General features: G+C 44.9%; 1 long non-coding RNA gene across 2 annotated transcripts; it reads left to right on the forward strand.

Annotated features, from left to right (window-relative positions):
- LOC131482346 (uncharacterized) lies at window positions 1-6447 on the forward strand. Of its 2 annotated transcripts, none has more exons than XR_009246912.1 (4): window positions 1-265; window positions 1065-1260; window positions 1666-1768; window positions 5366-6447. It is a non-coding gene; the product is annotated as an uncharacterized LOC131482346 (long non-coding RNA). The 2 variants fall into 2 exon arrangements; XR_009246913.1 differs by having other exon boundaries at window positions 1126-1260.
- Window positions 6448-24914: the final 18467 nt, after the last annotated feature.

Consider the following 24914-nt stretch of genomic DNA (forward strand, 5'->3'; position numbering starts at 1 on the left):
TAGTAATGGAACATCTGGAGATGTCACCTCCTACATAGCTTTCGTGTGATTGTAGTCATTTAGCTAAATTTGTGTTTCCCTACAAAAACCCTGAACCACTTCCCTTTGACGGACAGGTTAGACGTTAAGGTACTTGTCTGCCACTTCCCTGGTAGTTAGCATCCTAACTGAATTTCCTCTTCCTTTCCTCCAGATTCTTGTCCCCTGGGTCATTGGCTCCTCTTGTGTTGAATGTCTGATTTCAGGTTCAGTAACAAATCTTGAGGTAAGGTTGATTTCTCTCAGGTAGGCACTTTTCAGAGGGACTGAGGTTGGCTGAGGGGTGTGGCTTTAAGCTGTTGGAAACTTTCTTTTTTTTTAATTTAAAAAAAAAAATTTTTTTTAAGATTTTTTATTATTATTGGAAAGCCGGATATACAAAGAGGAGGAGAGACAGAGAGGAAGATCTTCCGTCCGATGTTTCACTCCCCAAGTGAACCACAACGGGCCGGCGTGCGCCAATCCAAAGCCGGGAACCAGGAAACTCTTCCGGGTCTCCCACGTGGGTGCAGGGTCCCAAAGCTTTGGGCCGTCCTCGACTGCCTTCCCAGGCCACAAGCAGGGAGCTGGATGGGAAGTGGAGCCGCCGGGACCAGAACCGGCACCCATATGGGATCCCGGGGCTTTCAAGGCGAGGACCTAAGCCGCTAGGCCATGCCGCCGGGCCCGGTTGGAAACATTCAGAGTTTGTTCAAGTGTGTGTCTTGGGGTGTGTGGAGGGGAGGACTGGAGAGCGGAGGAAGTTATAAGTGCTAAGTTTAGTTTTGCAGGCAGGATTGAAGCCTTGTGGAGAAGAAGGCTCAGAGGAGCCTGACTAGAGTTGCTCAAGAAGAGTCATCACCCATGGACTTGGGCTGTCCAGCCTCACAATCAGTCAGTGAGGCCAGTTAGGATAGCAGGAGGTGGGGAAGTTGGCTGGTGTATGACCTTGAGGGACATTAGTGGAGCTTAGAATTAAGACAGGGTCTAGGAGGCTCATGAAAGAGGCTTGAGGTCAGTACCGCAGAGACCCTGCGTACTTTCAGTTGAGAACCGGCATGATGAAGCCCTGTGTCAGCAAGTCCACTGTCTCTCAACCATACATAGTCTGTGCTCTGTGCCCTGGAGCCATGATGGTCTCATAACTATGTGGAGCCTCTCCACTGACTGTTGCCTGAGATGTGCTGGCACTGGGCAGATGGCATTAACCAGAAAAGAACAGACCTGTTGTCTATCCCCATGGTGAGTACACAGAAGAAAATTACACATGCAGGAATACACTCACAACTGAGAGGAACATCATGGATATTTACCAAGAGGACATAATCCCACCATTGGGAATGGCAACTAAGCAGCTAGATGTACAAACATAAGCCCAGAAGAGAGATTGGAAAGGAGACAGAATTATAAATGTGGGATCAATAGTACATAAATGTGATGTTGATTGTGCAATATCAATTCTTTCCTTTCTAGCCAAGTGTTAATTTGTTTAGGAGGGCAACATGTCCAGTTGAAGATGCCTTCTTCTCTGGCTGACTGCTAGCAAAGACCAGCTCCAGCTAATGAGCAGCAAGCAGAGGTAGGAGTGCCAGGAATTTTAAAGCAGATTAGACTCACATGCTTTTTTTTTTTTAACTTATCATCCAGCTCCCCATCTGCGATGTGAACTTGAAGCTAGAGGCAGAGCATCCATCATATTACATGAAGTTGAAACAAGCCTGAGAATGTAAGGTACAAGCAGAGCCTGACGGTGAGGGACACTCCGGGGGACTAAGAATGGTAATGACAGAGTTTCCAGAGCAGCACCAGACCACAGACCTCCGGTCTTGTTAGAAAACAATCCCTCAGTTGGTTAGGATAGCACATTACGGCAATCCTGATAACTAATACCAATAGAACCCAAGGGCTTTATAAAATTAAGAGAGACTAAGAGAGCAGGGCTTAAGATGAATCCCATGGGAACTTACAACACTTAATGGCCAGGTGGCAGAGGGTCCAGAAGGAAGAAACCTGAAATCAGAGTTCAGAGAACTTGGAACTATCTCCAAGAAGGAGAGGGTTCAATGAACCAACTCTGCAGCCAAATTATTTGGATCAATCCTGGTCCAGATCACTACGAGCCAGGTTGCCCTTGGCAACTGAATTAACTACTCTGTGCCTCAACTTACTCCTTTTTAAGTAGAGATAATAACCAGGTTATTATGACAATTAAATATGAAAGAACCACCAACCAATGCTAGCTGTTTATTTGTTGCTGCGTGTGTGCATGTGTGTGTGTGTGTTTTGTAAAGGCTTATCCTTCGGGAAGTTGGCAAATGGTTTTATCCTCCATGGGATTGACAGACGTTAGTCATCAGATGGGCTAATGAAAAACAGCTCTCTCCAGGGTATCAACAAGTTTTCTGAGCCTGTCTGGCTGGTCCTGTAGTCTTGCAAGTGTTTCTCATTCAAAAAAGCATTTACTGAACCCAATCCATGCTCAAGGACTGTGTTGACTGATGGTGGAATTAACAGATGAAAGAAAATGGGAAGTAGTGTGTATGTGTGTGTAAGAAAAAGACAAACAGAGTTAGACATGGAGAGAGATGGAAATCAACCTCCCTGGGGCAAGCAAAAGCAAATGCTACCCTCTTGTTTCTGGTGAGCTTAAACACCAAAAAGTTCAATATAAATGCTAGAAAATAGCCACAACATATTTATCATCCCCACCTTCAGCTGAAATTATCAAAAATTCCTCAATATCATTATGTAACTAAAACCCAAAAACTCTGCAAAGCTGCTCCCCCCACCTCTCTGAGTAGGTGCATCAGACTCGAGGGCCTCAGCCACAGGCCTACATAGTGCCCACCAAGGAGCAGCAAGAGGGAAGGGCTCATTTTCAACAGAGGACCCTTCTTGATGCTGCCAAGTAAAAGAGGTGACGTTCTGTAGAAGGAGGTCTTGACAGCAACGGGGAGGGAGAGGCCAGGGCCAGATGTTGGACAGAAGGATCAAACTGAACCTTACGAGATGAGCAGAATGTAGGTCCCTGGAGAGGCTAGATAATAGAATATACTTTATTCTTTTCTGGAATTATCTTTTTTACTTGAGAGCTAGGGAGACAGAGGAAGAAATACAGAGAGAAAGAGAGAGCGCGCAAGAGAGAAACTCCTATCTTGGCTTACTACTCAAAATGCCCACAATGGCTGGCATTGAATTAAAGCCAAAATCAGGAGCCAGGAATGCAATCCAGGTCTCCCACATTGGTGGCAGGAACCCTATTATTTGAGCCATTATTGCTGCCTTCCAAGGTCTGCATTAGCAGGAAGTTGCAGTTGAGAGAGGAGTTGGGCACTGAACCAACCACTTTGATAAAGGATGGGAACATACTAATTACTAGGCCAAATTCCACCTTATAGTTCCATTTCTAAGAAAAATAGTAAGTGTAGGGGTCAGCATTGTGGTGTACTGGTAAAGTTGCTGCCTGTAATACTGGCATCCCATATGGGTGCTGGTTCAGGTCCTGGTTCAGCTTCCTGCTAAACGCCCAGGAAAAGCAGCAGCAGATGATTCAAGTGCTATGGCTCCTGGCACCAATGAAGGAGATCTGGATGAAGCTTCTGGCTCCTTGTTACAGCCATCTGAGGAGTGAACCAACAGATAGAAAATCTCTCCCTCTCTCTTTCTCCTTTCCCACCACTCTGCCCCCTCTGTAACTCTTTCAGATAAAATAAATAACACTTTAAAATAACAAAATATTAAGAATATTTAGCAAATTAAAAAGTCAAGAAAAATAGTTATTAAAATTGTCATTATCCTATCAAAAATGCCATTAGGTTTATTTTGCAGTGCTATCTCCCCATATTCCTATATTTTTATTTAGCAGGAAATTATAAGAACTTATCTGTTCCTGCAGACCCTTTTTTTTTTTTAGATTTATTCATTTTTTTTATTACAGCCAGATATACACAGAGGAGGACAGACAGAGAGGAAGATCTTCCGTCCGATGATTCACTCCCCAAGTGAGCAGCAACGGGCCGATGCACACCGATCCAAAGCCGGGAACCTGGAACCTCCTCCAGGTCTCCCACGCGGGTGCAGTGTCCCAATGCATTGGGCCGTCCTCGACTGCTTTCCCAGGCCACAAGCAGGGAGCTGGATGGGAAGTGGAGCTGCCGGGATTAGAACTGGCACCCATAAGGGATCCGGGGCTTTCAAGGCGAGGACTTTAGCCGCTAGGCCACGCCGCCGGGCCCCTGCAGACCCTTTTTTAACAGATACATAATACTCCATTAGGAAAATGTCCTATAGCTTATTTGAATAATATTCCACATTTTAACAATTAGTCTGATATCATTTCGTTCAATTATAATTATACTTTTTTCTGATTTTAGAATTACTTAATTATTATGGACTATCAAAAGCAAAATTACTGCTGAAGATTATGAATATTATAAAGGATGAGCCATTTCTGGTTTTTATTTTATACTATCTCATTCTGTTATAAAGTAATCTCAAGAGATTCACCACTTTCTTCTCTCTTCCTGGAGAGAAGTGGTTGCCTGTCTTACTCCACAGCTGCTTTGGGTTTTCAACACAGCTAAGCCTAATGCTAACTCAATACAATGTGGCTTTAGAAACTGGGGAAGATGTGATTGCATTGTTCCATTCTTCTGCAAGCCAGAGAAGTGGAGAATTTACTGCTTTGGGAATAAAAGGGATTTAAAGACAGGGTCAGGTAGTTGGACTTCCAAGTGTGCCTGATGCTATAAAAAAAATAAAGTGTTAACGATAGTAGCAGGAAATTCCAAGCAAAACTGCAGGATTCATGACATTCAACTTCCAATTTAATTGCCTCAAGTATAAAGGAAGAAAAGGGAGGTGGGGGGAGCCAAACCTCTCAGTTTATCTTGTTTCCAAGGATTCCTGCCCCTACTCCAAGATCTATTAAAAGGCCCTCTTGAGAGAACTGCAACCAAAAATAAAGTAGGACTGGCATCTCCCTGGGAACATGTTTAACTCTGCTCCTCTTCACATAACTTGTTTTAATTTGCTAAAACCCAAGTCAAATTCTGTTTTCATTTGGATTAGAAAAAAGAAACCACGGAGAAGACATTCTTAAAATTTAAAAATGCTGAGCAAAAAAAAAAAAGAAAAGCAAAACTAATCAAACTAAAGCACCTCACACTCTGAGAAGCTGTGTTAGAATGTTTTTGGTTACCATCAACTCAGTGCAGGGAGAGCGCAGACGCTCTGGGACTCTGCAGAGTCAGGTTCTTTGTTCTTCAAACACATGTGGTCACTGGGGGCAGTGAAGGGAATGTAATACTTGGCTGTGATATTTACATCTGATCTTTTCTGTCATTAGGAATTGCTGGCACTGAAACTCAGGAATCAGACAAGTAAGAACTGCTCTCAATCAACCCTCTCCAGAGTTAAATATCATCATCAGTGACAACATTTAGCTCAGTGTTTTGTTCTCTGAGCTCGCCATTGACCAGGCTGCCCCTTTTACGGTCCCATCTTTCAAGCCACATCGGGTGTGCCTGGCCAGTTTATCTAAGATTTTCTCTGTTCCCTAATTGCTTCTTAGTTGAACCTTCAGGTCCTGTTTGCTTCTTTCAACCCAGTACAATAGGAGTCATCCATTTTGTGCTGGTAAGAGGTTACCCTAAACCCAAGCCAGCTTTCCCCTGCTGGCCTGCACACCTCCTGACCATCCCAGTCACTTGCTGTTCACCTGGCAACAGCAGATAAACTTGAGGGTTGTCTCAGGAAAAGCCTAAAAGAGGCTGCACATCTGTTTCTAAAGAAATGGAAATTGCCTGGTACACTCAGCACCAATGTGATGAGAAAGGTGTGTGCAACACGCATCGGCCTTTCTGCTACAGCAGTAAAATTAGCCTGTGGCTGGCTGAACGCGTCATTTAAGTCCGGACTGCAAGATGTTTCTGATGTTGTAACTCATTTTTCAGAATAGACATTTCACCTCTAGGGAAACAAGGTTGGTTGTAGAACTTGGCAGAGAAATCTATCCTCTCTTGGAGGACAAAGATAAGGGACAGTATATTGTATCAATGATCAGTGTTTGTAAAATGGACTCCACATGGTATTTCGGAGTGTTCTGCCAGGGCAGCAGCTGTGCTACCTTGCTCTACTTCTTTGTAAGCCAGGTGGCCGCTGCCACAGCCCCGCAGGTACCCTTGTTCTTTGTTTACGGTCCCTTTAAGAGTTGTGAGCGATTTAGCTGGTGAAGCTCCAAGTGCCCTCTGGACTCATTGGCACAATGTGGGAATTTTCCAACTTGGACAAGAGACAGCCTGTTCCCTAGGGAAGGCTCTTCAAGGTAATTGCTCTCTGAGAGGTTCCTTCCACTACCATTGGCAACCTTCAGAGACCAATCCTCCTTTTAGGAGGAGCTAACAAGCCGTAGAGACGGGTGCACACACTGTCTCGGGACATGCGTACTGAGCCCTCTGATCCACTGACCTTTGGAAATGGAGAGACCAGAGCAGAGGCCATTGGGCCTTCCCTCCCAACATCAGCACTGCAGCTCTGGCTACAATAGACCTTTCTTTCTATTGTCTTCCTTTTCCGAAGGAGCTTTGGCAAACAGCGATTGGCCAAGAAAGCTCTTAACAGGAGGAGAGGGCCACCTCTGTGGAAGAAACACTTCAACAACCACCTGGGCCAGAATGAGGCAGCCTGGGGTGTGCTGCATAAGGAAAGAGGGTGACAAGGCTCCTAGAGGAAGTGCTTTGTGCCCTGAGCTAGGACAAAGATCTGGAGGATGAGGTGATACAAATTTGTGTGTGCTGGAAATAACTGCACAAGACTAAGGATGAAATTGCTGTGTGCAATTGGTCCCTTCCCGGGGGTGCTTGGAAGGCCTGCCTTCTCTGGGAGTAGGTTGTTCACTGTGGGCGTGAAGACAGGTGGGAGCGCCCTTTCCAGGGCTGGGCTCTGTGGTTATCGCTGTTGGACCAGCAATGAAGGACAAACCCAGCGAGGTTGTGGCGTGTTTACTCTCCTGTGTATTTATGTCACAATCCTGGAAGATGGCAGCAGGGAGGAGACGGCACAGGTGTTTCGGCGGGAGGCTGAGCTGAGGGGCAGCCATTACAGAAGCTGTCAGGTTAGGTGTGAATCGAGGGGTACCTGACCAGAGCGTGGGCTGTAATTGCCTGGTCAGGCACATCCCTCCTTCTGTGCCTAGACCACGAGGATGAGTGTCCAAGAAAAGCTGCCTCCTGTTTCTAGCAGGAGGGGTACAGCACAGGGCGCAAACACTGAGTGTTCAGAGCCAGACTCTGGGTTTCAAGTATGTGTGTGTCCAGCTCTGCCAGCTACTAGTGGTATGACCTTAGACATGCTCTTCAGATTTTCCTCAGCTGCAAAAGGAAGACAGTAGACGCAGGTGTTGTGGTGCAGGGGGTTAAGCCATCACTTGGGGCACCCACATCCCAAATCAGAATGTCAGGTTTGAGTTCCAGCAACACTGCTTCTGACCCATTCCTCCCCTTGCACCTGGGAAGACAGCAGACGACGACGGCCTGAGTACTTGGGCTCCATTCACGGGGAAACCAGTACTGCGTTACTAGCTCCTGGCTTCAGGAAGGAAGAATCCTGCAAAAGTTCATGATGGAATCCTGTTATTTTGACTTCATTTCCACAATTTTCCCTTATCTGGCAGTCCAGGTCTTCATAAATCTCACCCCCAGGAAGTCTTTTTTCTTTTTAATTGAGTTTATTTTCTTCTTTTATTGAGAAACAGAGAACAAGCTCGCCTCCACTGGCTCACTCCCCAAAACACATTCAGCTGGAATGAGCTGGCCAAAGGTGCAATCACAAACTTAGTCCAGGTCTCCAACATGAGTGGTAGAATCCAAGCACTTGTGCTCATACCTTTGCTGATCAGGGTCTGCACCAGCAGGAGGCTGGAATCGGGAGCTGGAGGTAGGCATCAAACCCAGGCGCTCTAACATGGGACATCCTGGCTGGCATCTTAACTATTAGCTCTGATACCTGCCCCACAAGTCTTTTCTAACCCCCAAACTGGACTACATATGACTAACTGCTCCCAGGATTGTGCTGGTCAGGCATATGGACAAGGATGGTGTTTGTCCTTGTCACTAGATACTTCTTGATAGCAGGCTAGTGGCTGGAGCATCACAAGGTGTGCCCTAGCACCTTCTACAGGGTAAGTTCTCAGCCAGTACTGCTGGGTGAATACATTACTGGTAGCAACCTAGCATGCATGACAATCTTCACAAGGACAACTTGGCCATGAGTTTGAAACCTTGAAGTGTACACCTCACAATTTTACCCGTAAGAGACAGTACAGCAGAGACAGTACAGCAAAGGTAGTCCATGGCTTTCTGGAATGCTGCCACCTTGCATGAGAATCTCTGCCAACCGTACCTACACAACCTGGAGCAAACTACTGACTTGTCTCTTTGTGCCTCAGTTTCTCCATCTGTAATATGGGGGTAATAATGGTGTCTAACCTCATAGGACCCCACCCCCACAAATGAGATAAGTTCATATTTGCAAGGTCCTTTGGAACAAGGCCCAGCACATAGTGACTGCTTACAAAATCAGTGAAAATTTACCATAAGAAGCCTGAATTCTGTTTTAGTTTTGGGCTGTCACACATTCTTTCTGGGAACATCAAGCAAGGCATTCATAATGCACTGGGAAAGGACAGGTGGAGGCTGATGCCCTTGGCTGTGCCCTGTGTGCCTTTTTTCCTTACCAATTTTAATCTGTATCCTTTTGATAAGAGAAAAATTCTAGGATGTTCTTAACTCAAATATACACTGGAGAATGGAAGGGAGCAGGAGGAGAGTTAGACAGCGAAGAATTTCATGATCAATCCAAGGAGAGACATTCCTGAATGTATATTGAAACCCTGCCTCAAAACCCAGATGACTAGGCCTGTGGGTGTTGTCCACTTATAATCCCAGCCTGTCCAGAAACACCAAGTGCTTCCTGTGGGTTGGCCAAATGGTAACCCGCCTTTCCTTACCTGGCCTCTTATCTCTAGTCCATGTAGGTTCAATGTAAACAACTCACAAATATCTGCAACAAAAACGTTAACTATACAGTCCATCAACTGTATTTCCAATTGCTCTCTGGGGCCCAGGTAGGATCTCCCTCCGTGAGTCCACTCTCCAGGAAGGAAAAAATCTGTTACCCATCTTGTGTTGGTGGGTCTTGGGTTAGAAGACCTTTGAGAATGAAGAAGGGAGAAACTAAGTAGAAAGTACAAGGAAAATGCAGAGAGGACAGCAATTCTGGGAAATGAACATGACAATTCAGCTGAACCACAATTGAGGAGTGCTAGAAGAAAGCAAGACCCTGTGAGAACGCAAGGAGATGCCAGAGAGAAGGCTTAATGTCCCAGCATGTTGCCTGGGAAGAGAACCTCATGTGAGGGAGGAGGCCCAGGGTCTTCTGGAGCCTGAGTACTGTTAGACTTGGTGGGAGGTATATGGATGTTCAACTTAGTATGTATTACTCTGTGACACATATGCCTTGTTTTTTTTTTTTTAAGATTTATTTATTGGGGGCCCAGTGGCGTGGCCTAGCAGCTAAAGTCCTCGCCTTGAATGCCCCGGGATCCCTTATGGGCGTCGGTTCTAATCCCGGCAGCTCCACTTCCCATCCAGCTCCCTGCTTGTGGCCTGGGAAAGCAGTCGAGGACGGCCCAATGCATTGGGACCCTGCACCCGTGTGGGAGACCTGGAAGAGATTCCAGGTTCCCGGCATCAGATCAGCGCGCACTGGCCCGTTGCGGTTCACTTAGGGAGTGGATCATCGGACGGAAGATCTTCCTCTCTGTCTCTCTTCCTCTCTGTATATCTGACTTTGTAATAAAAATAAATAAATCTTAAAAAAAAAAAGATTTATTTATTGGAAAGGCAGATTTACAGAGAGAAGGAGAGACAGAGAGAAAGATGTTTCGTCAGCTGGTTCACTCCCCAAATAGCCACAATGGCCGGAACTAAACCAATCCAAAGCCAGGAGCCAGGAGTTTCTACAGGGTCTCCCCTTTGGCTGTAGGGTCCCAAGGCTTTGGGTCATCTTCTGCTGCTTTCTCAGGCCACAAGCAGGAATCTGGATGAGAAGTGGAGCAGCTGGGACACAAAGTGGCAGCCATATGGGATACCAGTGCTTGTAAAGGGAAGGTTAGCCAATTAAGCAGTCGCACTGGGCCTAACACTTAGGTCTTATTTGTGCTTCTGTATCATGGACATATTTCACAATAAATAAAATGGCAATCAGAACAGTAGTGTCAAGTGGGAAGTTATTCTCCAGGTGCAGACACCTGTGATGGCAGCTAATTTTTTTTTAAATCAAAGACACAGGGTATATAAGGTCATTGTGCCTCTGTTGAATCCCCAACAGATTGATGAACAGCCTGGCCTACCCCAACGCCCTTCACTATGCTGCTAGATGAGATCACCTTATCATGTGATTCAACAGGTCTGAGCAGGAGCAGTTTTTTTCCACTCCTGAATGGGCTGCCAAGGAGTGAAACTTGATTCACATTGTAACAATAACCACTGAGAGCTCAGCTAAGAAAAGAGCAACCTTGTACACAAGTGCATGGGAAAGCTCACCCAGGGATCCCCTGGATCATTTCCACTTTGTGGATTCCCTCTCAGAACCTATCAGCAGGCAGGTGACCTAGAAGTCTGACACTGAAACAGTGAAGCCAGAAAGAGGAATGACTCAAAAGTCAGTCCATCACCCGGCCCAATGGTCTAGTGGCTAAAGTTCTCCCTTTGAATGCGCTGGGATCCCATATGGGCACCAGTTCTAATCCCAGCTGCCCTGCTTCCCATCCAGCTCCCTGCTTGTGGACTGGGAAAGCAGTCGAGGTCAGCCCAAAGCCTTGGGTTCCTGCACCCACATGGGAGACCTGGAGGAAGTTCTCTGGATCAGCGTAGCACCAGTCATTGCATCACTTGGGGAGTGAATCAATGGATGGGAGATCTTCCTCTCGGTCTCCCCTCCTCTCTGTATATCAGACTTTTCAATAAAAATAAATAAATCTTAGAAAACAAAAGTAAGTCCAGGGGTGGAGAAAGGGGGTACTGGGAGTCTCAACAATGTCCTTGTTCTTTGGGCATTTTCAGGTGTTCCTAGTCAGATTCACCATGCTCAAGACAGACCTTTGCTTCCTGAATTTCCAGCCCACCACTTGCCCTGGACCCTTGGTGTTGGGGGCACTGACAATGCCCTGCCCTAAGATGATGCCTGGACCCTACTGCCTCTTGGAGCCTTGGAAGTGTCCTATGATTGGCCCTTTACCACATGTCTTGGGTGTGTAAGCTGACTGGATAGGATTGACAGATAAGTCAGGGGCTTTGGGGGAGGGGCGGGGCTTCTGCATAATGGTTTTTAACGGAACGCGGCGGGGTAACGGTTTTAACGGATTTGACGGATTTGACGGAAGCTCTCAATAAAGCGCCTCGGACGATCTCCAGTGTCAGGGGGTGATTTCTTCCACGGGACCGGAGATACCAATACCTTGGCAAGAGGGGTTACCTGGGCAGGAGTTAGGGTCACAGGGAGCTGAGGGGTGTTTCAGGGCCTAGAACTTTTTTCAAAGGCAGATATACACATACACCATCTCCCATCCACTAGCTCACTTCTCCAGTGCCAGAAACAGCTGGGTTAGGGCCGGGAACTCCACAGCTCTCATATGTGTAGCAAGGATCTGCCTTTCCAATAAAAATAACTAAATCTAAAAAACAAAAAAAAAAGAGAGAAAGCTTTAAAAAAAGTAAAGACACAGCCTGGCCTGGGAAAGCAGTTGAGGACGGCCCAAAGCTTTGGGACCCTGCACCTGTGCGGGAGACCTGAAAGAGGCTCCTGGCTCCTGGCTTCAGATTAGCTTGGTTGTGGATGCTTGTGGAATGAATCAACAGATGGAAGATCTTCATTTCTGTCTTTCCCTCTTTCTGTATATCTGACTTTTCAATTATAAAAATAATAAAATAGTAAAGGACTTTAAAGACAAAAATACACAAACTACATACGTGCCCTCCAATCTGTTTGTCCTGACTTAGCCAGGCACCATTCCATTTCCATCCTGTGGCTGAAGCCCTGGTTTTCTGATCTGCAGAAAGGTGACCAGAAGTGGTTGTGCAGGGAAGCCCCCAGGAAATATTATGTTAGAGAGCACTTCACAGATGCAGCCGGCTTCATAAGCACTGCGCCTGTGGCTGGCAACTGCCCCTCTGGAGGCGGGAATACAATGCTGCCATGAACCTTCCTGACACAGGGTGGCGTTGACTTCACTGCTGGGAACTGCTGGGAACCAGTTCCCAAATATCTGCTGGGACAAATGAAATGTGAAAGTGAAAGGTTCTGCCTGCTCTGCTGGCTGGGAGTAAAGCACCTGGCACAGACAAGAGAGGTGCCCTAACTCCAGGCTGCTCCCGGGGGGCAGGTGCAATGGCTCAACTAGCTAATTCTCTGCCTATAAGCACCGGGATCCCATCTGGGCTCTGGTTCACGTCCCAGCTGTTCCACTCCCCATCCAGCTTCCTGCCTGTGGCCACGGCCCAAAGCCTTGGGACCCTGCACTTTTGTAGGAAACCCAGAAAAAGCTCCTAGCTTTGTATCAGCTCAGCTCCAGGTGTTGTGGACATCTGGGTAATGAACCAGTGGATGGAAGATCTTTCTGTCTCTCTGTAAATCTGCCTTGCCAATAAAAAATAAATAAATCTTTTTTTTTTTTTAAAGGGGACTCCCAAGCAGCTGTGGGCCTATAGCAGCTTCCAAGGGAAGATAGGGCAAGTTTGAAGGACCCAGACATCTCTGACATAGGCTTGTTTTTCTTTTTGGTTTCTTGGACTTACAGCATTGATTTTTTTTTTCTTAAATTAAAAATACTTAATTTGGGTCTGATGCGGTGGCCTAGTGGCTAAAGCAGTAGGTCTTGAACATGCTAGGATCCCATATGGGCACCAGTTCTAATCCTGGCAGCTCCACTTCCCATCCAGCTCCCTGCTTGTGGCCTGGGAAAGGAGTCAAGGATGACCCAAAGCCTTGGATTCCTCTACGTGGGAGACCTGGAGGAAGCTCCTGGCTCCTGGCTTTGGATTGGTGCAGCACTGGCCGTTGCAGTCATTTGGAGAGTGAATCATTGGATGGAAGATCCTCTTCTCTGTCTCTCCTCCTCTCTCTCTCCTCTGACTTTGCAATAAAAAATTAAATAAATCCTTCTAAAAAATAAATAAAAATACTTAATTGGCACAGCCAGTATTGTAGTATAATAGGTAAGCCTCTGCCTGCAGCACCAGCATCACACATGGGTGCAGGTTCTTGTTCTGGCAGCTCCACTTCCAATCCAGATCCTTGCTTATGGCCTGGGAGAGCAGTGATGGCTCAAGTCCTGAACCCACCTGGGAGGCCTAGAAAAAGCTCCTGGCCTCTGGCTTTAGACTGGCCCAGCTCAGGCTGTCGTAACCATCTGGGGAGTAAGCCAGCAAATGAATGATCTCTCTGTTTTTCCTCTCTGCAATTCTGTCTTTCAGAAAAAACAAAAAACAAACAACTTACAAAGAAAGAGGAGTTCATCATGTTTTGTGCAAGGTTTATTATATCGATTAAAAACATGAGCTTTGGGGCCAGCACAGTGGCTTAACAGCCTAATTTGCCTATAACACTGGCATTCCATAAGGCACCAGTTTACATCCTGGCTGCTCCACTTCCTATCTAGTTCCCTGATAATGTCGTGGGAAAGCAGTTGAGAATGGCCCAAAGCCTTGGGACTCCAACTATATGGGAGATCTGGAAAAAGCTTCAAGCTCCTAGCTTTGGATTAGCTCAGCTCTAGCCACTGTGGTCATTTTGGGAGTGAATCAGCAGATGGAAAATTTTTCAAAATTTTTCTTTCTCTTTATAAATCTGATTTGGAAATAAAATTAAATAACATTTATTAAAAACTGAGATTTGATAGCATTCAGGATTGTTTGCTACTTACAAACTCCCTGACACATTTTTAGCTACTCTCTCTGAAATTTAATTTCCTAAATGGAATTGGGGATAAAAATATTTTATGGAGTCCTAGAGATGATTAACATAAGTGCTTAGTGCACTACTTGGCACATAAAAGTAGCTACCCTGTATTGAGAAGTCATTTTCGACAACAATAAAGATGATATAGTATTTTGCATAGAAAGCCATTCATGACATCGTATGTTGAAAACGGCCACTGCCCGAGGTGCTCCATGATGCTCCTTGCACCTAAGCCAGTGGTTGAGCTGTCTGCCTGTCTGGGTGTGAGTTCCAGCGCCTCTGCTTCTCCAGCTACCCCGAGAGGCAGCAGGCAGTGACTCACACTCCTCAGTCCCTGCCACCCACATGCAAGGCGGAGCCGAGTTCTGATCCTGGGTTTTGGCTTTGCCCAGCCCTGGCTGTGGTGAGCATTTGGAGAGTGAACCAGTGGGTAGAAAATTTCTCATTCCCTCTATTTTTGAGAAAAATAAAAATTACAAATTTTTTTAGATCAAGAACATGTTTTCAAACATAAAGATCTTACTCAAAGATCTTAAACAAAGCTGATCTTGAAGATTGGTTGTAAAACTTTTCTATAGTAATAGCAAAATGTGTACTTTGAACTGAGGATATAAAACACAGAGAAGGGCCTGGCGTGATACCCTAGTGGTTAAATCCTTGCCTAGCATCCGGCCAGGATCCCATTTTGGTGCCAGTTTATGTCCCAACTGCTCCACTTCCCATCCAGCTCCCTGCTGGTGGACTGGAAAGGCAGTGGAGGACAGCCCAAAGCCTTGAGACCGTGCACCTACATAACAGACCCAGAAGAGGTTCCTGGCTCCTAGTGTTGGATCTGCTTGGCTTTGGCTGTTGCAGCCACTTGAGGAGTGAACTAGCTGAGAGAGATCTTTGTATATCTGTCTTTCCAATAAAAATACACTAAAAAAGAGAGACATTAGGTCTGTTTCTTTTTAAAGATTTATTTATTTTTATTGGAAAGGCAGATTTAGAGAGAGAAGGAGAAACAGAGAGGAAGAGCCTCCATCTGCTGGTTCACTTTCTAGTGGCCGCATCAGTTGGAACTTAGCGGATCCTAAACCAGGAGCCAGGAGCTTCTTCCGGGTCTCCCATATGGGTGCAGGGTCTCAAAGTTTGGACCATCCTCAACTGCTTTCCCAGGCCACAAGCAGGGAGCTGGATGGGAAGTGGAGCAGCTGGAACACAAACTGGCACCTATATGAGATCCTAGTGCTTGGAGGTGGATGATTAGCCAATTGAGTCATAACACTGGACCCAAAAGTTATTTCTAAGGCACAGAGTTGTGGCACAGGTTGAGCCTCCTCCTGTGAGGCTGGTATCCAATATGAGTGCTGGGTTGAGTCTAGGTTGCTCTACTCTTGATTGAACTTTCTGCTAGTGTACCTAAGAAGGCAGTGGAGGATAGACCAAGTGCTTGGGCCCCTGTCACTCACATGGGAGACCCATAGGGAGTTCAAGGATACTGACCTCAGCCTGGTCCACACTGCCACTGTGGCCATTTGGGGAGTAAACCAGCAGATGGACGATCTCTGTCTATGCCTCTCTCCTGTTGTCTGTAATTCAGCCTAATAATAATAAAAAAAAAACTTAGAAGTTATTTCTATAATTTCCTCTTCTATTTAGACTAATTTTGGTCTAAAATTAGATACTAAGTTTTCTGTGATGTTCATGCATGAAAAACTGTAATAATTTGAATTATATTTATGATTTTAGAATGATGTGATAGCCATTTTTTTTTTTCAGAATGACTATAAGCAGCGGAAAGCATGGCTTTCACCTATAATTGCAGCTTTCAATGCAATTTTCCTTATATACTAATGGACAAATCAGAGTGGCATTCGGCTTCCTGAGTTACCAGTTACGGGAAAGTTCTCCTTTGTTGGATTTTATCAATAATTGTGTCTTAATTTAGTGAAGAATATACAATTGTGGAGACTTTTTATTTCTTTTTTTTTTTTTTTTTTTTGGAAAGTCAGCTATACAGAGAGGAGAGACAGAGAGGAAGATCTTCCATCCACTGGTTCACTCCCTAAGTGGCCACAATGGCTGCAGCTGAGTAGATCTGAAGCCAGGATCTGGGAGCTTCTTCTGGGTCTCTCAGGCAGATGCAGGGTCCCAAGGATTTGGACCGTCCTTCATTGCTTTCCCAGACTACAAGTAGGGACCTGGATGGGAAACGGAATGCTGGGATTAGAACCAGTGCCATATGGGATCCCAGCATGTGCAAGGAGAGAACTTTAGCTGCTAGGCTACTGTGCCAGGCCCAAAATAAATCTTACAAAAAAAGGAAGAAATTTAAGTAGATGGCTCTTTCAGTTTTTTCTTATTTGAGCTTTACCTTTGTATTTTCTGTCTCTGTGATGATGCTGACCTATAATCATTTTTAAAATAGTGTAAATGCATCTTTAAACTTTTGGATATTTTAATCTTTTTTATGAAATTGATAATGCTAATATTTGATTGTTGTTCTAGTCGATATAGTTATCAGTTCATACCACATTTCATTAATGTATCAAAGACCGTACCGATACAAATTTAAGAGTAATAGGGCATATCTAATATTATAAGGTATTCCCCAGCTGTCTTTTGTAACTGTTGTAAATACAACACCCACGCAACACCACGGAATGATACCTTGGTCTTGCAGGATTCTATTGCACTCCTGCCATGAGAGGAAAGATATGATAAGCTAACTCATTTGTGCTTTTTGGTGAAGCCTCCTCTTTCTACTCTCTGAAGCAGTGTCTTGCTGTAGCCCAGCAGCAGTTCATCTGACACATCTTCATAGTCTCTGATGTACCCCCCTTTTGTTTCAAGGATACAGGGACAGAAATGTAGAGTCGTGACATCCTGGCATTTGAACAGTGTGAGTCATGAGGACAGATATTTAGTTTTGGACTCCATGATGCCAGCACATGAATAGCAAATCCCAGTCACAGACACCCTGACCTTGCTTAGCATATAAATCAGTGGTATTTGTTATATATGAGGTCCTCCAAAGCTCAGGGTCCCTGTTCGCCAGGCTTAAAGGCCATGGTCACTTTAGATGTTGCTTCAGAAACTAGCATAAGGTCTGTTTACTTTTAAAGATGTATTTATTTTTATTGGAAATGCACATTTACAGAGAGAAGACTTCCTCGGGTCTCCCATGTAGGTGCAGGGTCCCATGGCTCTGGGCTGTCCTCTACTGCTTTCTCAAGCCACAGGGAAGGAGCTGGATGAGAGGTGGGGCAGCTGGGACATGAACCAGCACCCATAGGGGACCCCGGTGCACGCAAAACGAGGACTTTAGCCACTAGGCTACCACGCTGGGCCTAGAAATAACACCTTTACTACTTCTGTTTCTCATCCTGCCAAACTCCTGGCCATGAGCTTTAATGTCATGATTTTTCTTTATATTGTACAGAACCACAAGTGTTTATCAAAAGGTGTCCTTACTGTGCTCTGCACAATGTACAAAGGCTACAAACTGGTCAGAGTATAACTAAGTAAATGAAAGTGTGAAAGCCTCACAAGTGGAAGCACATTTTATTCAGAGGAAACTATTCTAATTATGTGAGTTTTGCTTGTATGGCTATTTCTGATCAGACAATGTGTTTATCAGAGTATTTGTAAAGACAATGATGAGTGCCTATCTCAGTGAGCCACAACCTAGTGTACAGGAAACTGATAGACCCAAGAGTATACAGGTTTTGTTTGTTTTTGGTTCCACCAGGGACCCTTAATTGAAGTGGAGTCTCCAGCAGTAACCTTAGGAACCTTAAGAATGTGTGTGTGTGTGTGTGTGTGTGTGTGTGTGCATGACTTTTTTTTTATTGGAAAGTCAGATATACAGAGAGGAGAGACAAAGATCTTCTGTCCACTGATGCACATCCCCCCCAAAATAAAATATCATGTGACAAATTCAGGATTGAAAGTTTCTCTATACAAACAAGGACCAGAGCTGCACAGGAATAAAACATGTTTTTGTGTTTGTGCTTTTCCAATAAAATTAGTGAGCCTGGCATGATAGCCTAGTGGCTAAAGTCCTCACTTTGCATGCTCTGGGATATCATATGGTCACTGGTTCTAATCCTGCCAGCCCCGCTTCCCATCCAGTTCCCTGCTTGTGGCCTGAGAAAGCAGTTGAAGATGGCCCAAAGCTTGGGACCCTGCACCCAACTGGGGAGACCCAGAAGAAACTCCTGGCTTCGGATCTGCTCAGCTCCGGATGTTGCGGCCACTTGGGGAGTGAACCAGCAGACAGATCTTTCTCTCCATGCCTCCTTCTCTCTGTAAAATCTGACTTTCCAAAAGAAGAAAAATCCTTTTTTAAAAAAGATTTATTTATTTTTATTACAAAGTCACATATACAGAGAGGAAGATCTTCCGTTTGATGTTTCACTCCACAAGTGACCGCAACGGTTGGAGCTGAGCCAATCCAAATCCAGGAGCCAGGAACTTCTTCCAGGTCTCCCACGCGGGTGCAGGGTCCCAAGGCTTTAGACCTCCTCCACTGCTTTCGCAGGCCACAAGCAGGGAGCTGGAAGGAAAGTGGAATACCTGGGATACAAACCAGTGCCCCATAGGGGATCCTAGCACTTTTAAGGCAAGGACTTTAGCTGCTAGGCCACTGTGCCGGGCCCAGAAGAGTCTTCAAAATTATTTTATTTTATTTATTTGAAAGGCAGAGAGAAAGGAGACAGATTTTTCTTTGCTGGTTCACTTCCCAAATGACCCCCACAGTTGGGGCTGCGTCAGACAGAAGAAACCATGAATTATATCTGAGTTTCTCATGTGGGTGGCAGGGCCCAAGTACCAGGCCATCTTTCACTATTTTCTTAGGCGTTTTAGTGGGGAAATGGATCAGAAGTGGAGCAGCCAGGACTAGAACCAGCAGTTGGGTATGGGCTGCAGGAGTTCGTTTTACCTGCTGTGCTACTTTGCTTTGCCCTGGTATTTCATTCTATTTTACTTTCTCATATTCTGTGCTAATGTATCATGATAATAGCTAATTTTTTGATGGCTAGTATTTTAGCAAGTATTGATTTGCTCAAGAATTTAGTTAATCATCCTATTCCTATTAGACATTGAATGTGCTTAGATACTTCAGCTGCCCCAGAGCTCGATGGGTACAGATTTTGCTTTTCTTTTGGAGCCATTCCCTTGGGATAATTTTCTGAAAGTATAGTTATTAGGTCAAAGGAGATGAGCTTTTTTTTTTTTATGACTCTTGTTAATGATTACTAAACTGCTTCTCTTTGGGCTGAACAAATTCTCAAAACAATGCCCCAAGTCCATGGTATAACTGCCGAGCCTTGCGGCAGGGAAAGCAATGCTTTATGTCCATTGGGTTTCCTTAGTACAGAGAGAAGAAACTGACTCCAAATACACGCCTCAGATTACCTTACTTAAGAAGAAAGGCATGAAACCCAACCCCAGCAGTATTTATGGCACTGCTCAACCGTCTCACCTACCAGGGCCCAGCACTGTCTTTGCAGCGGCTGCCATTCTCAGAATAACCTGGGTAGTTAGCTCTTACAGCCCTTGTCTGACACACGAGAAAAGGAGTGGGAAGAGAAGCTGATCAACACGCATACAGTGAGTTAGTACTCAAATGTAGATTTGAAGCCTGGGTTTTGTCACTGACCTATCATACTGCATTGTACCTCACTGGTTCCTGAAGCAGTCTCAGACTCCCATCAGTTAAGGACTTTCACAGTCATACACGGTTGTAAAATGGAAAGTGGTATAACAGATGTGGTAAGGGAAAGGTATCCACAGCTGGGGCTACTTGCTCAACTCTGTAAGTCTGGGTCAGTCTTTCATTAGGGGGAAAAAAAGTAGCACAATTATGTCCCATGGGAAGAATTGTATGCCAGAAAACTACCACCATTTACCTCTACTCTACACCCCATTTAGTCAAATTAAGTTGGGCAACTTTTGGAGTACAACAAAAATCTTTTCTAGCTAAGGTTATGGCATGTTGCTTTTCTCATGGAGAACTGGAATCTACTGGCCCTTTCCTGAGTCTGGGTTAGCCTAGTGAGTTTAAAAAAAAAAATCACTTATTTATTTATTTGAAAGGCAGAATGGTACATATAGAGGGAGAGATGGACAGTGAGAAATTTTCATTCTCTAGTTCACTCCCAAAATGTCCCCAACAACTGAGCCAGATCAAAGTTTATTGCCCAGGATTTCACACAGAAGTATGGAGACTCAAGTATTTGGGCCATTATTTGCTGCCTTTCTAGGCAACTTAGCTGAGAGCTGGATCTGAAGCAGAATAGCTCAGACTTAAACCTAGGCATCTGTTACGAGATACTGGCCATGTAACAATGCCTGCCCGGGTGACTTGTTTTTGAGTAGTAAGATTATAGCATAAATTCTGGATCTAGGTAGTAAGAAGCCTGGCAGCATCCACCTCTGTCCTCTTGGAATCTTGAGCCACTATTAAAGAGGCTCAATACCACTTCTAGAGGTAAAAGCAAAACAATGCCCAGCTTCCCTGTTTTCTGACCACCACAGGCAATTGAGAAAATATACATGGAATACTGTATCTTGAATCCTGCCTCTGCAGTCCAGGCGGCAACACGCAGAACAGAAACAAATGTCCCTGATACGCCAAAATCAATTGATATTGTTTTAAAAGCCATTAAGCAATATCGCTTTCTTGGCCTTTTGCTAAGATCAAGTGTAAAAGCCATTCAGGATTGAGGTAGTTTATTATGCAACCAAGATAACTGAGGCAATCACGATTTAGTGGTGAGTGCCAAATGCAGAGAAAAAGTTCAGTCTTGTCTAGACCCCACCAAGCAGAATGAAACCCATTGCCTTTTACCATTCCAGACTGCCTAGGACTTCCCTGTCACAATGGGTCCCCATGCACACGGCCTTACCTTCTGTGCATGTCTGCTTTCCCTACAAGACTGGGTATAATTCACCTTGGCAACCACTGTACAAAGTCTGGCACAAAGTAGGTGTTTAATAATAGATACTTGTTGGATAAATTTTAACTTGCTCTTGATTGGCAAAAGCATTTGAAAGAGAGTAATAGCTCTTATTTACTCAGCATTGTCCAAAGTATTTTTTTTGTCCAAAGTATTTGACATGGATTATCTCATTTAATCTTCACAACAACCCCATGAGTAGATTTTATGATAATCTTCATGCTACCAACGAGGAAACTGAAAGGTTATATAATTTAGGATTATACTGCCATGGTCAGCAAGAGATTCAACCAGGAGCATTCTACTGACAAAAGTCCCACTTTATAATGAGGGGAAAAATGCATTTATAACACTGCAACCACACAAATGGGTACAGTGGTGAAGCCAGCATTTATCTTTGTACTCCTGTTTCTCTCAATCTTCACTTTTTAAATTTGCTTCAAATGCTATGCTGTCTTTAAAGAAAAAAATATCGGGCCCGGCGGCGTGGCCTAGCGGCTAAAGTCCTCACCTTCAACGCACCGGGATCCCATATGGGCACCGGTTCTAATCCCGGCAGCTCCACTTCCCATCCAGCTCCCTGCTTGTGGCCTGGGAAAGCAGTTGAGGACGGCCCAAAGCTTTGGGAACCTGCACCCGTGTGGGAGACCCGGAAGAGGTTCCTGGTTCCCGAATTCGGATCGGCGCGCACCGGCCCATTGCGGCTCACTTGGGGAGTGAATCATCGGACGGAAGATCTTCCTCTCTGTCTCTCCTCCTCCCTGTATATCTGACTTTGTAATAAAAATAAAATCTTTAAAAAAAAAAAAGAAAAGAAAAAAATATCACAGATTCAGTAGAAGTCCCTCTATTTTTTTTAAAGATTTATTTATTTTATTGGAAAGGCAGATGTACAGAGACGAGGAGAGACAGAGAGGAAGATCTTCTGTCCGATGATTCACTCCCCAAGCGACTGCAACGGCCGGAGCTGAGCCACTCTGAAGCCAGGAGCCAGGAGCTCTTCCGGGTCTCCCAAGCGGGTACACAGTCCCAAGGTTTTGAGCCGCCCTCGACTGCTTTCCTAGGCCACAAGCAGGGAGCTGGATGGGAAGTGGAGTTGCCGGGATTAGAACTGGCGCCCATATGGGATCCCAGCATGTTGAAGGAGGGGGCCTAACCATTTTGCTATCGCGCCGGGCCCAGAAGTTCCCTCTATAAGCTACCAAATGTTTGTGTGTGTGTATATGTGCATATATGTGTATGTATTTATAAATTTATCCTTATGTCACATATTTCTTCCTTGGTGTCCCAGAGGGATTCATTCTTGATGCCTGATAACAAAATTCTATGGCTGCCCAAGTCTTATATAAAATGGCTCAGTAGGAAAGGATGCTTGGCATAGTGGTTAAATGAGTACTTGGGAAGCTCTCAGTCCCTATCAGGGGGCCTAGGTTCCAGTCCTGGCTTAACTTCCTATTATGTGCACCCTGGGAGGCAGCAGTTGGTAAGTCACATACTTGCATCTCTACCAGCCATGTGGGAGATTCCGATTGAGTTCTGCGCTTCTGGCCTCAGTCTGGCCCAACCCTAGCTGTTGCAGGCATTTGAACAGTAAACCAATGGATGAAAGATACCTGTCTATATTGATCCATTTTTTTTTTTACCTCCGAATTAAAATGAAAATAAGTGTATTACTTAAATAAGAGACTAACAGAATTCCTTATGAAAGACTATACCACTGTAGTAAAATGGGGAAAATCTGTTGGGGGGACGGAGTTTGGCGGGGAATCCAGCCTATACGACACTGTACCACATAATTCAAAATTCAAAATAAAAATACAATAATAAATAAAATGAAAATAAAATTTTAAATGATGTAATATTGCACATAGTATTCTAATGTGGAAATAGGCCATAATGTAGTATTCACCTGTTGATGGATGCTAAGTTGTTTCCTCCCTCAAAATTTTATTTTTGCTATCACAAATGTTTCAATGCACATCTGTATATAAGTCCCCCTACCTAGGGAGATCTAGAACACATACATCCTTAACTCTACTAGATTTTATTAAAGTATACTTCAAAGTGGTTGGCTTAATTTATACTCCAGAACCACTTTCTCTCTCTTTTTTTTTTTATTCCATTTTGCACGTTCTGATGTCCACCCCCTTCTCCCCGTCTAAACTGTATCCCACTGTCCAGGATATCTCTGTGGCAGCAGGGACACCTGACACTGCCCGTCCTCACCAGCTCAGGAAGGAAATCTCAGTGTGGAACAGTGGCAGGGGTCAGGCTGTGTGGCTGGCCAGTGCTCTTCCAGGGGATGGAGGGCAGTCAACTGATTGAGTTCCACCAGTCAAGGTGTCCCACATGGCCATCAGTCCCCATCAGCTGCCCTGTCTCTATGAAAGCTACAGGATAAGGATGAATATGCAGATGAAAGAAATTTGTCATTTTTTTTCTTTTACCTGCATATGCTTCAGGCCCCAGAGGCACTTGCCTAACCATTATTCAACTAACTTGACAAAAGTTTCAGGGTTATCATCAAGCAATTTTGTAAGTTGTGCTAACAAGGTAAAATCTAAGGCTTTGGCAGAGCCATTGCTGCGCAGTACACTGTTGGTTGATTTCGTCATGGCAGACAGGAACTCGGATGGGACCTGCTCTCCACTGCAGGAACACAGAGGGTGATGAAGACTGCACCTCGCATGTGGGTGTCCAACCAGGGCAGTGGACACTGAAATCCAGACTGAGCTACTGCCTGGATTTGCTCATCATGGAGTTTATCACAGCACCGTGCTTGTCTGGGGTAAGGGACATTGGCTGCCTAGTTTGTATATTGCCACTGTAAGTCCTAAGTGAACTACACTAGTCTGTGGGAAACTGATATGCCAGATCAAACAGGAAATAGAGATTACTGAGAAACTTGACAGGAACAGGCAAGTAGCGTAGTAATAAATGTGATGCTTAGGACACCTGCAGCCCATACTGGAGTGCCTAGTTCAAGTCCTGGCTATTCTACATCTGATCCAACTTCCTGCGAAAGCAGAGCCTGGGAGGCAGCAGATGACAGCTCAAGCACCTGGTTCTCTGCCCCCTCAGCTGAGAGCCATGGTTTGAGTTCTTGGCTTCCAGATTTGGTCTGGCATTTGGGGAATGAACCAGCAAATGGAAGACATCTTTGCCTCTTTAGCTTCCTGCCTTTCAAATAATAGAAGGAGAAAAAGAGAAAGAAAGAAAAGCAGGAAGGAAAGGAAGCAATGAAAGAAATTTTACAATTTTTAGGGCCCAGCAGCATGGCCTAGTGGCTAAAAGTCCTCACTTGAACGCCCCTGGATCCCATATGGTCGCCGCTTCTAACCCCGCCAGCCCCCTGCTTCCCATCCAGCTCCCTGCTTGTGGCCTGGGAGGGCAGTCGAGAACCGACCAAAGCCTTGGGACCCTGCACCCACGTGTGGGAGACCTGAAGGAAATTCCTGGCTCCCGAGCTGCGCAGCACTGGTCATTGCGCTCACTTGGGGAGTGAATCATCGGACAGAAGATCTTCCTCTCTATCTCTCCTCCTCCCTGTATATCTGACTTTGCAATAAAAACAAAATAAATCTTTAAAAAAAAATTTTTACAATTTTTAGAAGGGTACAGTATTTTGCTGTACTTATTTCAGGAAACTGGTTTGTGTGTGCATGTATATGTGTATGTCAGGGACAATGGAAAATTTGGGTAACACAATGTCTGAACTCATATGTTGCCATATACTCTGTGCCATTACTCTGGAGGCAGGAGACTTTGTCCAATATTTTATCCCCAGGGATGAGACTTCTAGATCTTGTTCTTTCAGTCTATTTCAGCTACAATGGTTTACAGAACGGTATGTAAGTTAATACATAAACACAGAGGGAAAAAATCAAATAAACATGGCATATCAGATTATAAATCTCACTCAGACAGGGCTCG

The sequence above is a fragment of the Ochotona princeps genome, chromosome 17, assembly GCF_030435755.1.
Source record: "Ochotona princeps isolate mOchPri1 chromosome 17, mOchPri1.hap1, whole genome shotgun sequence".
Lineage (NCBI taxonomy): Eukaryota > Metazoa > Chordata > Mammalia > Lagomorpha > Ochotonidae > Ochotona > Ochotona princeps.